A 14,660-nucleotide genomic window follows, 5' to 3' on the forward strand; every position below is an offset into this window, starting at 1 on the left:
CCTGAACAGTCATTTTGAGACATTTGGTTTCCAGACTACTCACGGTTTTGGGCCCGTAAAATGCCAGGGCGGTATAGGAACCCCAGAAACTGACCCCATTTTAGAAAAAAGACACCCCAATGTATTCTGTTAGGTGTATGACGAGTTCATAGAAGATTTTATTTTTTGTCAAAAGTTAGCGGAAATTGATTTTTGTTTTTTTTTCACAAAGTGTCATTTTTCACTAACTTGTGACAAAAAATAAAATCTTCTATGAACTCGCCATACACCTAATGGAATACCTTGGGGTGTCTTCTTTCTAAAATGGGGTCACTTGTTGGGTTCCTATACTGCCCTGGCATTTTAGGGGCCCTAAACCGTGAGGAGTAGTCTAGAAAACAAATGCCTCAAAATGACCTGTGATTAGGACGTTGGGCCCCTTAGCGCTCCTAGGCTGCAAAAAAGTGTCACACATGTGGTATCGCCGTACTCAGGAGAAGTAGTACAATGTGTTTTGGGGTGTATTTTTACACATACCCATGCTGGGTGGGAAAAATCTCTCTGAAAATGGACAACTGTGTGTAAAAAAAATCAAACAATTGTCATTTACAGAGGTATTTCTCCCACCCAGCATGGGTATGTGTAAAAATACACCCCAAAACAGGTCATTTTGAGAAATTTTGTTTCAAGACTACTCCTCACGGTTTAGGGCCCCTAAAATGCCAGGACAGTATAGGAACCCCACAAATGACTCCATTTTAGAAACAAGACACCCCAAGGTATTCTGTTAGTAGTACGGTGAGTTCATAGAAGATTTTATTTTTTGTCACAAGTTAGCGGAAATTGATTTTTATTGTTTTTTTTCACAAAGTGTCATTTTCCGCTAACTTGTGACAAAAAATAAAATCTTCTATGAACTCACCATACTCCTAACGGAATACCTTGGGGTGTCTTCCTTCTAAAATGGGGTTATTTGTGGGGTTCCTATACTGTCCTGGCATTTTAGGGGCCCTAAACCGTGAGGAGTAGTCTTGAAACGAAATTTCTCAAAATGACCTGTGAAATCCTAAAGGTACTCATTGGACTTTGGGCCCCTTAGCGCAGTTAGGGTGCAAAAAAGTGCCACACATGTGGTATCGCCGTACTCAGGAGAAGAAGTACAATGTGTTTTGGGGTGTATTTTTACACATACCCATGCTGGGTGGGAGAAATCTCTCTGTAAATGGACAATTGTGTGTAAAAAAAATCAAACAATTGTCATTTACAGAGATATTTCTCCCACCCAGCATGGGTATGTGTAAAAATAGTTTCATGTGAAAAGTTTACGCTTCAGCGGTTATCACCAGCGCCTGACTCCCCCCCCCCTCTCCCCCCCCCCCTTTTTCCTTTATTATTTTCTGTCTCCTTGGTTTTATGACATGGGCTGTATGTGAACTATATCATCGCTTTATTCTTTGATAATCTGTAATTTGCTGCTCACTAGCCCATCTTTGTGAAGAATACTTATCACCTGTTGTTATTTTGTTACCTGTTTTAAATAATAACAATAAAAACTTTTTGAAGTAAAAAATACACCCCAAAACACATTATACTACTTCTCCTGAGTACGGCAATACCACACGTGTGGCACTTTTTTGCAGCCTAACTGCGCTAAGGGGCCCAAAGTCCAATGAGCACCTTTAGGCTTTACAGGGGTGCTTACAATTTAGCACCCCCCAAAATGTCAGGACAGTAAACACACCCCACAAATGACCCCATTTTGGAAAGTAGACACTTCAAGGTATTCAGAGAGGAGCATAGTGAGTCCGTGGCAGGTTTCATTTTTTTTTGTCGCAAGTTAGAAGAAATGGAAACTTTTTTTTTTTTTGTCACAAAGTGTCATTTTCCGCTTACTTGTGACAAAAAATAATATCTTCTATAAACTCACTATGCCTCTCAGTGAATACTTTGGGATGTCTTCTTTCCAAAATGGGGTCATTTGGGGGGTATTTATACTATCCTGGAATTCTAGCCCCTCATGAAACATGACAGGTGGTCAGAAAAGGCAGAGATGCTGGAAAATGGGAAAATTCACTTTTTGCACCATAGTTTGTAAACGCTATAACTTTTACCCAAACCAATAAATATAGGCTGAACGGGTTTTTTTTTTATCAAAAACATGTTTGTCCACATTTTTCGCGCTGCATGTATACAGAAATTTTACTTTATTTGAAAAATGTCAGCACAGAAAGTTAAAAAAATCATTTTTTTGCCAAAATTCATGTCTTTTTTGATGAATATAATAAAAAGTAAAAATCGCATCAGCAATCAAATAGCATCAAAAGAAAGCTTTATTAGTGACAAGAAAAGGAGCCAAAATTCATTTAGGTGGTAGGTTGTATTAGCGAGCAATAAACCGTGAAAGCTGCAGTGGTCTGAATGGAAAAAAAGTGGCCGGTCCTTAAGGGGGGTAAAGCCCTAGGTCCTCAAGTGGTTAAGAAGGGAATTCCACGCTCGATATCCTGAGAAACCGGGTAGGAGCTGTCCGGAGTCCACTCCTCAGGGGGGGGGGTACTGTGAGAAAATTCGGAAAAGCCGCCGCAAGTACTCAGAGTAAGGCGGCTGATTCCGCGTTCAACATGGCAGCTTGCGCGCAGGGACCTGCATTTACTGGCCTGACGGAACGCAGAGAAACCGCCGCATGCCCAGAGAACAGGGCGGCGGATTCCGTGTCCGACGCGGCGGTTTGCACGCATAGGCCTACCTCTCTCAGTACTGTTGAATGCGGAGAAAACGCCGCACGCTCCGACAGCGGTGCGGCGGATTCCGCATCCAATACAGCAGAGGCATTACAACACATGTCTGGTGTGGCTGGGACTGATAGTCCACACTGATTCAGAAGGACGCGTGCGCGCGCGGAGAGGCAGAGCATTTATGACAGCCAGAGGGGTGTCAGCTGACCAGGCCGGTCAGCTGACAATTCTTTCAGTTCTCATTGGTCCAGCACTTAGGGGAGGCGCAGGTGAGCGCTGGTGTATATATACTGGGTGCTGGTCATTCCTCTGGTGTTTGGCGTTGCGATCACTACGTGGTAGCACTCAGACCCTGTCAGTATCTGTGTTACATTAGACCAAATTCTTAGGTGTTGATGATCACGGAGCTCACACCTTAGTCTAGGAAATTCTGTTATCATTTGTGTTATTAGCTAGATCCGACAGTGTGCCAGAACCGGCTGGAGCTGGGAATCCACACTGAGTCAGATTCTTGATAGCTTAAAGTACTATTGCATTGTTTATTTGTTATGACCTTCTGCTTCCCTGACCATTCTTCTGATCTCTGATTTTGTACCTTTGTCATTCTGATACTCTGTTGCTGAACTCGGCTAGTCTCTAGATTCTGCATCTGCCTCCTGTCTCTGTACCTGATCTGTCTGTCTGTTGCCGACCTGGCCTGTCCGACCTCGAGAACTATCTTCCTTGTTTGGAGATAGTTCACTGACCTGTTAGTAACACTTCACCATTGGTGTCACTCACTCTCTGGTCCTTCCAACTCTCAGCCTGGCTCCGCCCCTTGGGGAGCATCAGGCCATTGGAAGGAATTTGTTCTCAGAGCAGTATCTCTTACTGAACTGTACCCCTTTACAGGGATCCTCCTCTAAGTATTACTGTTGCATCAAACACTCATATTACTCCGGTGTCCAGAGGTTAGAGATATATCTGATTATCGGTGATACTGCAGATCATCAATAATCGGGTATATATCTGCATTCTCGGTGATACTGCAGATCACCGGTAATCAGATCCTCTCTGTGTTACACCGATCGTTACACAGCCCTTCTGGAGTCTAGGGACTGTCTGCCAGCAGCCCTCCTGGAGTCTAGGGACTGTCTTGTAAGCAGCCCTTCTGGAGTCTAGGGACTGTAAAAACGTTTTAACCTAGACAATATCTTATGTAGCTGTGCACATGCAGTTAACAATGGTGAGAGACCAGACATATTTTTTCCCATGGACCCTGTAGGCAAGCCTCTGCTCTGCATCATGCTGTGTATATTTACCAGTTTTCCCGCCCTCTAATTGCTCTGTAATTGGTCGTTTATTTCCCTCAGCCAGCCTAGCGGTTCACATTGCCTTATACAAAAACCTGAATGCCCCAGGCAATGTACCAGCCCTAAATCATTAAATGAGAGGCAGCCTGGGGGGAAATCTCCCCCCTTCCACCTGGCCAGTCCTCCCCTGTCCTATATGTTTTATGTTATGTAAGAGGCAGAACATATATTGAGAAAAATTGCTCTAAATGTTATGTTTTCACAGTTCCTGTAAGTTGCGGTGTGGCATTCTGCTGTGCATTGCAGGCTTATGATGTGGGTGTGCATGAACACAGCATAGGAAAACCTGAGCAGGACAGATACTGCATGCTGAAACAGCCTGAAAGGGGAACTCACTCAGCCAGTGATTGGTGTAGACACATGATATGACGAAAGCGAAAATAAGTTTATTCTTCCTGTTCTCTGTTCCTCCCGCAGTGTTATAAGACTCTCTCCAGGTCACAGGTTCTGTCTCTGCCCTTGCTTAGTGTCACTGATTCAAAGCAAGAGGTGAAAGAAGAATCTTACTGACCAAACACTATCTGGACTGAGGTATGTATAAAATGAAACTTTCTGTACTTGTGTAATGATCTATCAACTGAATAAACAACCTCTCTGTGTGATCTGTGTCCCCACATGGGTTATATGAGAGGTCTTTGTTTAAAGATCAGGTTATTCCAAAACTGAAAATCCCTTTATACACGTTATAACTTAATTCACCTTCATGTATGTAAAACCACATTGGAAATGTACTGCATGTAAGTTTGCTGAACAATCTGTTGTTCAATGTTAGCTGCCATGGTAGATAAAAGAGCAATGGCGAGTCATAGATTACTATAATTAGACACTCAAAGCTCTGTTGGCTGCTTGAAGTGAAAAAAACCTTATGATATTATGAATTGTATGTGTAGTATGGATAAGGAATAGAACATTAGTAGCAAAGAAAATAGTCTTTTATTTTTATTTTCAGTTACATAGCGGTTTGTTTGTTTGTAATAACATTGCATAATACTGTCACAGCTGCAGTTTTAAAACTACACTCTGTCTTTTAAGCTAAACAAAACAGAAATAATTAACTTCTGAACTTTCCTGCAGTAAAACCTTATCTCAAGCTGTCTCTAACTGTTTCTTGGCCGTTTGAGTGCTTCAGAAAACAGGACTGTATTTGGTTGCATAATTAAGAGAAGCTCTTTTTTTCATGGATAACTGAAGTTTTGTTTAACTCCTCCTTTACTGGAAAATGATATGAGACTATTATCTTTGCTACTAATGTTCTATTTCTTAGCTGTACTACACATGCAATTAATTATCTCACATGTTTATTTTCGTTTCAGGTTTGTTTTAAACCCATCACAGACACACAAGTATGTGTTTAATTATTGTGAAACTTTAATAAAGCAAACCACCTTGGCTTTATATATCTATTGTTCTGATAATCGGCTGAAACACTGATATATTTAGCCCTAACAATTATTAAGGGATACCTGAGGTCACAGGAATATGATGGGTGCCATTGATTAATTTTTTAAAAAATTGCTGACTGATGTGATGATTCTTTTGCTTTTAAAGGGAACCTGAAGTGAGAGGCGCATGGTGGCTGACATATTTATTTCCTTTTAAATAATACCAGTTGTCTGACTTTCCCGATCACCTTTCTGGCATCAATAGAGTCTGAATCACACACCTGAACAAGCATGTAGCAATTCTAGCAAAGAGATAAAAACAGGGAACACCAAGAGCCCCAATAGTGTAATTCGTACTGGACAAGGTGGCAATAAGTTTGTATTGCTAAATACTCACAAGTCAGGGTCACCAGCAGGCAACCACTGTAAAGGCAGGTGGGGAGATTGTCCTGACCCCACTCAGGATTAAGAAGTCGCTCTCTGTAGACAGGAAGAAAGGGTAGCAACCCTCCACCAAGGGTGGACTCAAAATTGTATACAATGAACAGAGGCGCCAAAAGTATAAGATTAGATTAAATGAGCTTAAAGGGACTCCGAGCTCTGAAAAAAAGGAAAGTTGTACTCACCAGGGGCTTTTTCCAGCCCAGTGCTGGTCGGGAGGTCCCACGCCGGCGTCCTGGCTCCTCTCCTTCTCCCCGCTCCGGAATGGCTGGCAGGCCGCAGCCCGAGCGACACTCTCCCGAGTGTCGGGCTGCTTCTTCCGCATATGACGCGGATTACGTCACACGCTGGCCGCCTCACGTCATCACGGCGGCCGGCGTGAAAGTACTGCGCATGCGCGAACAAAGCGCGCATGCGCAGTACTTTCACGCCGGCCGCCGTGATGACGCGAGGCGGCCGGCGTGTGACGTAATCCGCGTCATATGCGGAAGAAGCAGCCCGACACTCGGGAGAGTGTCGCCCGGGCTGCGGCCTGCCAGCCATTCCGGAGCGGGGAGAAGGAGAGGAGCCAGGACGCCGGCGTGGGACCTCACGACCAGCACTGGGCTGGAAAAAGCCCCTGGTGAGTACAACTTTCCATTTTTTTCAGAGCTCGGAGTCCCTTTAAAAACCAACTTAAATGGCAAAATTGAAGGAGGAAGTGGTGGTCTTACCTCCCTCAAGCAGACACGACAACGACTGCGATTCAGACAGTCAAACACATTTATTAGGAACTCCAAAAAGTAATGCAACGCGTTTCGCAGGTTCAACCCCGCTTCATCAGGCAATATAGGGAGGAGTATCAAACAATCTGCACAAGGATTCAGAGGCGCTTAATTTGAATCCTTGTGCAGATTGTTTGATACTCCTCCCTATATTGCCTGATGAAGCGGGGTTGAACCTGCGAAACGCGTTGCATTTCTTTTTGGAGTTCCTAATAAATGTGTTTGACTGTCTGAATCGCAGTCATTGTCGTGTCTGCTTGAGGGAGGTAAGACCACCACTTCCTCCTTCAATTTTGCCATTTAAGTTGGTTTTTAAGCTCATTTAATCTAATCTTATACTTTTGGCGCCTCTGTTGATTGTATACAATGTTGCAATTCTAGTCAGATTTCAGTCAGAGCACCTGATCTGCATATGCTTGTTCAGGGTCTATGGCTAAAAGTATTAGAGGCAGAGGATCAGCAGGACAGCCAGGCAATTTGCATTGTTTAAAAGGAAATAAATATGGCAGCCTCCATAATCCTCTCATTCAGGTGTGCTTTTAATACTCTTTGAATCTCTGACCTAGAATGCACATAAGGTGTTCTGGCTCTATGCTGATCCCACTGGCTGCATGTTTGTTGTATCACTCTCATGCTTCTGTAGCAAAAGCATCAGCCAGGCAGAATGTTTATAACTTCTACTGTTTTGGATAATAAGTATTATTTGCATACCATTGGAATTCCCCAGTATAGCTACAGGGGAGCAGTCCATGCGAATGCAAGGGAGCCCGGATCTGTAAGGAGGGCCCCAACTACTGCTTCACTCCCTCTGATAAAGAGGTCCATCCTTCAGATCAGGTGTTTTTGTGGCTACACTTGTTATGGGTGTGGAGATTACCATTTCCACCTTTGTTTTTATAACCCTTTAAAGAGTTCACCCCCTTATGAAACGGTATGAACAATGGGGACCCTATTAATGTTTTGCTGGGGACCCCATGATTTATAGTTATGTTCCTGGAATTTCCCTAAATGTTGTACATATATATATATATATTTAAGTTATACTCACTATTTGGTCCCATTTGCTATGTGCCGTGACCATACCCTAGTTTTGCCATGGAGCAGACTGCAAATATATGTTTTTATTTCACAGAGGAGATATTTAACATAACATACATAGTGTACCTGCAATCAGCAAACCTGTTTGATTTTACTATGTTATACATTGTCCAACCACCTGACAGTCTCGAGAACAGTTGTCCCTATATTTAAAATGTTTCTAAAATCCTGCACCAAAGAGTAATTTCTGCCTATGCAGCTCCCTGAGAGAACTTTGTTTACACTAGAGAGGTACAATCGGAGAAGGATCATCCACCAGGCCACCTAGGCAGGTGCGTGAGGCCTAATGGGTGTCTAGGGGCCCACCTGCAACCTTCTTTGACCTCTCTTTGCTTCAGCTTACCAAAAGGACCCCAAGGTGGCCCCAAATCTACTACCTAGGCCCCATTACATCTTAATCCATCTCTGGGCACAAAAGGGTCAGACAACGTGGCACTGGCTGCTATCTCCAAACATTTCTCAAATGACACATCAGAAGATTACAATGCTTGTGCGGGCACAGAATAAAACGTCACTGCTCAGATTTCACCGTTTCAGAGTAAAAAGTCATTGTGAGAGTTCTGAATAACATTAGCCTGAAAAACATCCCAGCAGCTGATCACAACCTCCACAAGATTGTAAACAATTCCATTTGTACTTTCCGTCACAAGGACACCGCCTAGAGTGATTTCACCAGAGAAAGTCCAAAGTCTGCCCAGCTGTCTATACCTATAACTGTAAGCATGACAGGTGTGTGATCATGTATAAGCTGAACAAGTTTGCTTGTCAGTAGTGACAAAACAAGTCCTGTCGTAACAGGGAGGGAATGAGGGGGAGAGAGATTTTATTGCATCTGAAGAAAATCCAACTTGTTTGTTAGAAGTGTTGCACCATATTTGCTATGGGATTTACTTTATTATTATTATTAGTATTATTGATTATTATTCACTTGCCACATTTGTCATTACTGATGCTGGTGGGATTAAACTATATCTAGTCTACGCAAATTTAAATCTTTTGGCATGTACATTAGGAGTATACCAGAAGTGTCCTTTTGCACTTTGCCCATTGTATTACGATACCATCGCAACGGTGCTGAAATGTTGCGCTATACAGTGAAGCAGTACAATGAAAGTATGCTTCACTGCCAATGTAAATGCACATGTTGAGCAACAAAAACCCAGCATGCTACGCGTTATTTCATAAAAACCCGCCACACCGCACTTAATGTAAAAGCACCATACAGTATATTCACTACTCACTTCTGTGTAAGGGGGCAGGTATCTGGAGCCCACTTAATATTAGTGGTTTCTAGGCTCCACCATAAGTTCTCCTATATTATCCTGACCTGGTCACTGGAGGTGTGTATGAACCCCTTGTCCTCAATACTGGACAAGGGTGCTTTACAAGGGTACTTTGCAGGGGAAGGAAGGAAAGTTCCACCCTCCGCTTGCAGAATATCCCCTATACAAGCTGGTAATGTTCAGGCAGCGGTGGTCTACATTCACGGGACACAGCGTGTTGAGGAAGGGACTATGTATGGTGTGCAATTTTACTACAAGATAATGTATGTGCAATGCACTACCCACACAACTCAAAAAAGGCACGTTCATATCTCTGCATTGCAATGGATTGTGCTAGCCAGATATGCCATATTCAATTCCATTTTGAATAACGCTGTGAACACACGCACATGTCCTGGCATAGCTGATTGGGTTATCAGCACTGCACCCTCATTGTAATTGATGCAGTGCATGTAGTACAATCTATGCAATGTGAATGAAGCCTAAGGGATAAAAAGGCTTACCCTTTGTGTATTATACTCAAACATTAGAAAAACCATAATAATAAAGGTAAAGTTGTTCATTGAATTATCAAAAGTGTCCACCCAGAGAAGCAAAATGTCTTTTCATTTAGACAGAGCAGGTAACAATGTTTTCCCTTATCTTAACGAACAAATAGCACCTCCCACAACTAAAAACCCAAATTGAATCAAGAGAAAAAAATGTGGGGACCTTTAAATGGCAGTACACAGGGACTGCATCTGTAATCTAGCACTCGTGACAGGTAGACAGGCCGGTTTTTCACCATAACCAGGCCTGCGAATTAAGTAAATAACTTTTCAACTTCTACTTCCACATAGCTGTGTGAAAAACAAAACTGTCCTCCAAGATGTTTATGTATTTCTACAAGGAAGTTATTAGGAATTTTCATCTCATTGTATGTGTCATAAAAAGAAGCACAAGAAAACTTTGCCAAGTACTCTTCCTATCTGTGACTCACAAATAAATAGGAAAAAAGAACATGGATTTGCAGCCACATTTGTTTTGTTAGGCTTATATAGAATGCTTATGACTTTATCCAGCTTGTTATAGTTGTCTTTATACCGTTTAAAGGACACCTGAAGTGAGAGAGATATGGCGGCTGACATATATATTTAATTTTAAACCATATCGGTTACCTGGCTGTCCTGCTGATCCTCTGCCTCAGCCACAGACCCTGAACAAGCATGCAGATCAGAGGATTCTGACAAAAATCTGACAAGATTATCTACATGCTTGTGTCACGTGTGTGTTTTAGACACTACTGCAGCCAAAGCAATCAGCAGGACAGCCTGGCAACCGGTATTAAATATGGCAGCCTCCATATGCCTCTTAAAAAACAGAACATGATAATTTCATCGGGGCAGTTAGGCAAAGGTCGTTGGAGGACCAGAGGGCGCAGCCTGGTGTATATCTGTTAACAAGCCCTGAGATGTACGTAGAGAAAGTTTTGTGCACAGATTTAGTTATTCTAAATCGGATAGGGAGCCGACATATCCCGTGGTGCTGTACAGAGTAGAAACAAACATGGGGTACATAATAATACAGACGATGGTATACACTAAATATATACACTGGGACATAATACAGAATTGGTAGACATAGTAATTACAGGGACAGTGACTTGGGTGTTATGCAAACCTTTTTAATTTACCATCCATAATTAATATACAATCTTGACTACAGTTGAGCATTATTGCACAGTGGCCTTTAATAATTAAAACATGAGTATATTTTCCAGGGACCTGTGTAGAGCTAGTGTAGATACAAGTATCCACAGATGTGAGAAAAATCTCAGCAAAGAGCTTATCTCTATTGATCCTCAACATACTCAGCCAAACAAGCTCTATAAAAGTAGAAATTCATCACATTAGTTAGAAAACCTTATCTAAATACAAAAAGAACCTATTTGGGCAGCAAGGTGGTGTAATGTATAGCACTGTTGCCTTGCAGCACTAGATCCTAAGTTCAAATATGGAATAGGACACTATTTGCATGGAATTTGTATCAGGGCAGTTTTTGGACAAAGCATCATCAGGCAAAGATTTGGGGCACCATCTAGTGTGTAGGATGTAATATAGTATATTCTGTATTAATGAAATTCTGTTTCAGGCAGTCTCCAGTGCACAGCACAGTCACAGCACAGTATACTCCAGCTTTGTAGTGCCGATGTGATGTCTTGTAGCTTTCCAGTGTCTCCTAACACTACCCCATTCATCTTCTCCCCTTCCCTCTCCATAGAGAAGAGATGTGGATGTTGGTTACAGGTCAAACAGGTTAGAAACAGCCCTGGTTTACATGTTCTCCTCGTGTTTGCATGGCTTTTTCACCCCCAAAACACAGATAACTTGATTGGCCCCATCCCAAAATTGAACGTGGGCTATGTTATGGCCATTAGACTACGACAACAGTACAAATTAGATAGTGAGCTCCTTTGAGAAACTGTTAGCGAGAATAAATTATTCTTCTAACACACAAATCTCTGCTAGCCCAGAAAGTGGAAACCATGCTAGCAGTTGAAATCCACTAGCTGCAAATCAGTTAGCACAGCTTAATAATAAAAATAAAAATGCCATCATTTGCATCATTTGTATAGCGCTTTTCTCCTGTCGGACTCAAAGCGCTTGAGAGCTGCAGCCACTAAGGGCACACTCAATAGGCCTCCCTGTAGTGTTAGGGAGTCTTGCCCAATGACTCCTTACTGAAATAGGTTATGGCTGACTGAAGAGGAACACCCAAGATTCAAACCCTGGTCTCCTATGTCAGCGATTTCTTCATGCAGCTTCCTTCCCCATTACTGAAACAGAAACTTTCACTCAAGTCAGTGGCGTAGCTAAGGAGCTTTGGGCCCCGATGCAAGTTTTACAATGGGGCCCCCCAAGCACTCTATACATAACAATTGATGTGGCGCACCAAAACCTGCCAATGGCAACTACAGTATCAGAGGTGCAAGAAGTAGATGGGGAGCAGTTTGTTAATGATTACCACTATTCAAAGTATCTATAGAAGTGATTATTACCAGCACAGGACCAATAGAGCGCTAATACTGTAGTTGAGGGAGGGCCCTTTGGGGCCCCTCTGGCCCAAGGGCCCCGATGCGGTCGCTACCTCTGCACCCCCTATTGCTACGCCCCTGACTCAAGCCAAGTATTCCTGTTCCTCCGCCTTGTTCAGGCTTCCTTGCCACTGACTAGAGATTATAAAGGAGATGCTATATTCAGAGTCTATTTTGCACATAGCATTCAGCGTGGAACGGAGAAAAGGTTTATTCCAGCTGCATTTTGTTTGCATCAAAACGCAGGAAATCAGCATCTTACTGATCATCTCCACCAATGACCAGTGCAAATGTTTCTGTACCTGCAAAACCTATGTATGCTCTAATGGCTAATGCAGTGTTTCTCAATACTGCCATAGCATGCACACCTTTATTATTCACTGTGGCAGTGGCTGGACAGTCTGTCTCTGACATAGGAAACCTGCCTGGGTTCAAATTATTTCTGTTCAGTAAGCCACTACCTATTCAGCAAGGAGTCCTTTGGGCGAGACTCCCTAACACTGCTACTGCCTACTGAGCGTGCCCTAGTGGCTGCCTCACAAGTGCTGCAAGCCCGACAGGAGAAAAGCGCTATACAAATAAAGGAATTGTTATTATAACTGTGTTGTCCAAGTTCTCCCTACTGTGGGTAATATCATCTCAACTACAAATCTTAGCCTGTCCCCAGCAAAAACGGACCCCACAACTTTTCTTGCCTCTTTGTGAACCCCTCAATCAAGAGGCCCATCTGCCAGGATTCATATATCAAGTGCAGTCACCATGACTTCCCTCACCCATTACCACAACAAGACCTTCTCTGGAGGAGCGGTCCCGGTATCAGAAGCAGCAGAGGCGTAGCTAGGGCTTTCAGCGCCCGGGGACAAAGACTATCAATGCGCCCCCTAAGGTGAAGGCTGCGCCGCGCCAAAAAGGGGCCTGGCCACATAATAAACGTGGGCGTGTTTATGGGTAGAGCCAAATGTTCATGGGGGTTAGCAGGCTCACGCTCACCCACCCTCCCTCAGTATGTACCTTCCAGCACGTTCCAAGACAAATTCAGCAATCATGAGCCCCCCCATCAAGACAAATTCAGCAATCATGAGCAAATATGAGGCCCCCAACATGACCAACTCAGCAATCATGAGGCCCCCAACAAGACAAATTTAGCAATCATGAGGTCCCCAACAAGACAAATTCAGCAATCATGAGGCCCCCCAACAAGGCAAATTCAGCGATCTTGAGGCCCCCAACATGACCAACTCAGCAATCATGAGGCCCCCCAACAAGACAAATTCAGTAACCATGAGGCCCCCAACAAGACAAATTCAGCAGTCATGAGGCACATAAATAGACAGCATTTCACATAAATAGGCAGAATGCCCCCTTAATATGGTAGACACCTCTCACCTGGCAGCAGTTCCCCAAAATACACTCAATCTGACAGCAGTGGTTCCCCAAAAATAGGTAGCCCCAGGTCTATAGGTGTCCCCAGAATAGGTGGCCAGCAGTGTAGATGTCCCCAGAATAGGTGACCAGGCGTATAGATGTCCCCAGAACAGGTAGCCAGTGGTAGAGATGTCCACAGAACAGGTAGCCAGGGTTATATGTGCCCAGTATATGTAGGCAGGGGTATATGTCCCCGGTATATGTAGGCAGAGGTATATGTGCCCAGTAAATGTAGCCAGAGGTATATGTGCCCAGTATATGCAGCCAGGGGTGTATATGTGCCCAGTATATGTAGTTAGGGGTATATGTGCCCAGTATATGTAGGCATGTGTATATGTTCTCTCAGTATATGTAGTCAGGGGTATATGTCCCCAGTATATGTAGTCAGGGGTATATGTCCCCAGTATATATAGTCAGGGGTATATGTGCTCAGTATATGTAGCCAGGTGTATATGTGCCCAGTATATGTAGTGGGGAGTATATGTGCCCAGTATATGTAGTGGGGAGTATATGTCCCCAGTATATGTTGTCAGGGATATATGTCCCCAGTATATGTAGTCAGGGGTATATGTGCCCAGTATATGTAGCCAGGGTTATATGTGCCCAGTATATATAGCCAGGTGTATATGTGCCCAGTATATGTAGTCAGGGTTATATGTGCCCAGTATATGTAGTCAGGGTTATATGTGCCCAGTATATGTAGCCAGGGGTATATGTAGCCAGGGGTATATATGCCCAGTATATGTACCCAGGGGTATAATATGCGCCCAGTATATGTAGCCAGGGGTATAATATGCGTCCAGTATATGTAGCCAGGGGTATATGTGCCCAGTATATGTAGCCAGGGGTATATGTGCCCAGTATATGTAGCCAGGGGTATATGTGCCCAGTATATGTAGTCAGGGTTATATGTCCCCAGAGTAGGTAGCCAGGTCCCCCCCCCCAGCAGGAGGGGAGCAGCGCAGAGAAGAGGGAGAGCTGTGCGGATGGTGGAGAAGGGGGCCATCTCCCCCTCCCTCACCTTAGGGTGCTTTCCTTCCCTCGCTGTCCCCTCCATTAATGTCCGGGTCGCTGGCAGCGGCAGGCGGAACTTACCTCCGTCTCGTCGCAGTGCCGGATGGATTTGCCGCT

The 14,660-nt window shown here is 43.7% G+C and overlaps 1 protein-coding gene across 1 annotated transcript in view; it reads left to right on the forward strand.

Annotated features, from left to right (window-relative positions):
• Positions 1-4,466: 4,466 nt before the first annotated feature.
• CTSS (cathepsin S) overlaps positions 4,467-14,660 on the forward strand; it is a 47,766-nt gene continuing 37,572 nt past the window's right edge. Inside the window, exon 1 of the mRNA XM_068253246.1 lies at positions 4,467-4,594. The gene's annotated coding sequence lies outside the window, so the exon portion shown is untranslated. The remainder of the gene's footprint in view (positions 4,595-14,660) is intronic.

Source organism: Hyperolius riggenbachi, chromosome 9, assembly GCF_040937935.1.
Source record: "Hyperolius riggenbachi isolate aHypRig1 chromosome 9, aHypRig1.pri, whole genome shotgun sequence".
NCBI lineage: Eukaryota > Metazoa > Chordata > Amphibia > Anura > Hyperoliidae > Hyperolius > Hyperolius riggenbachi.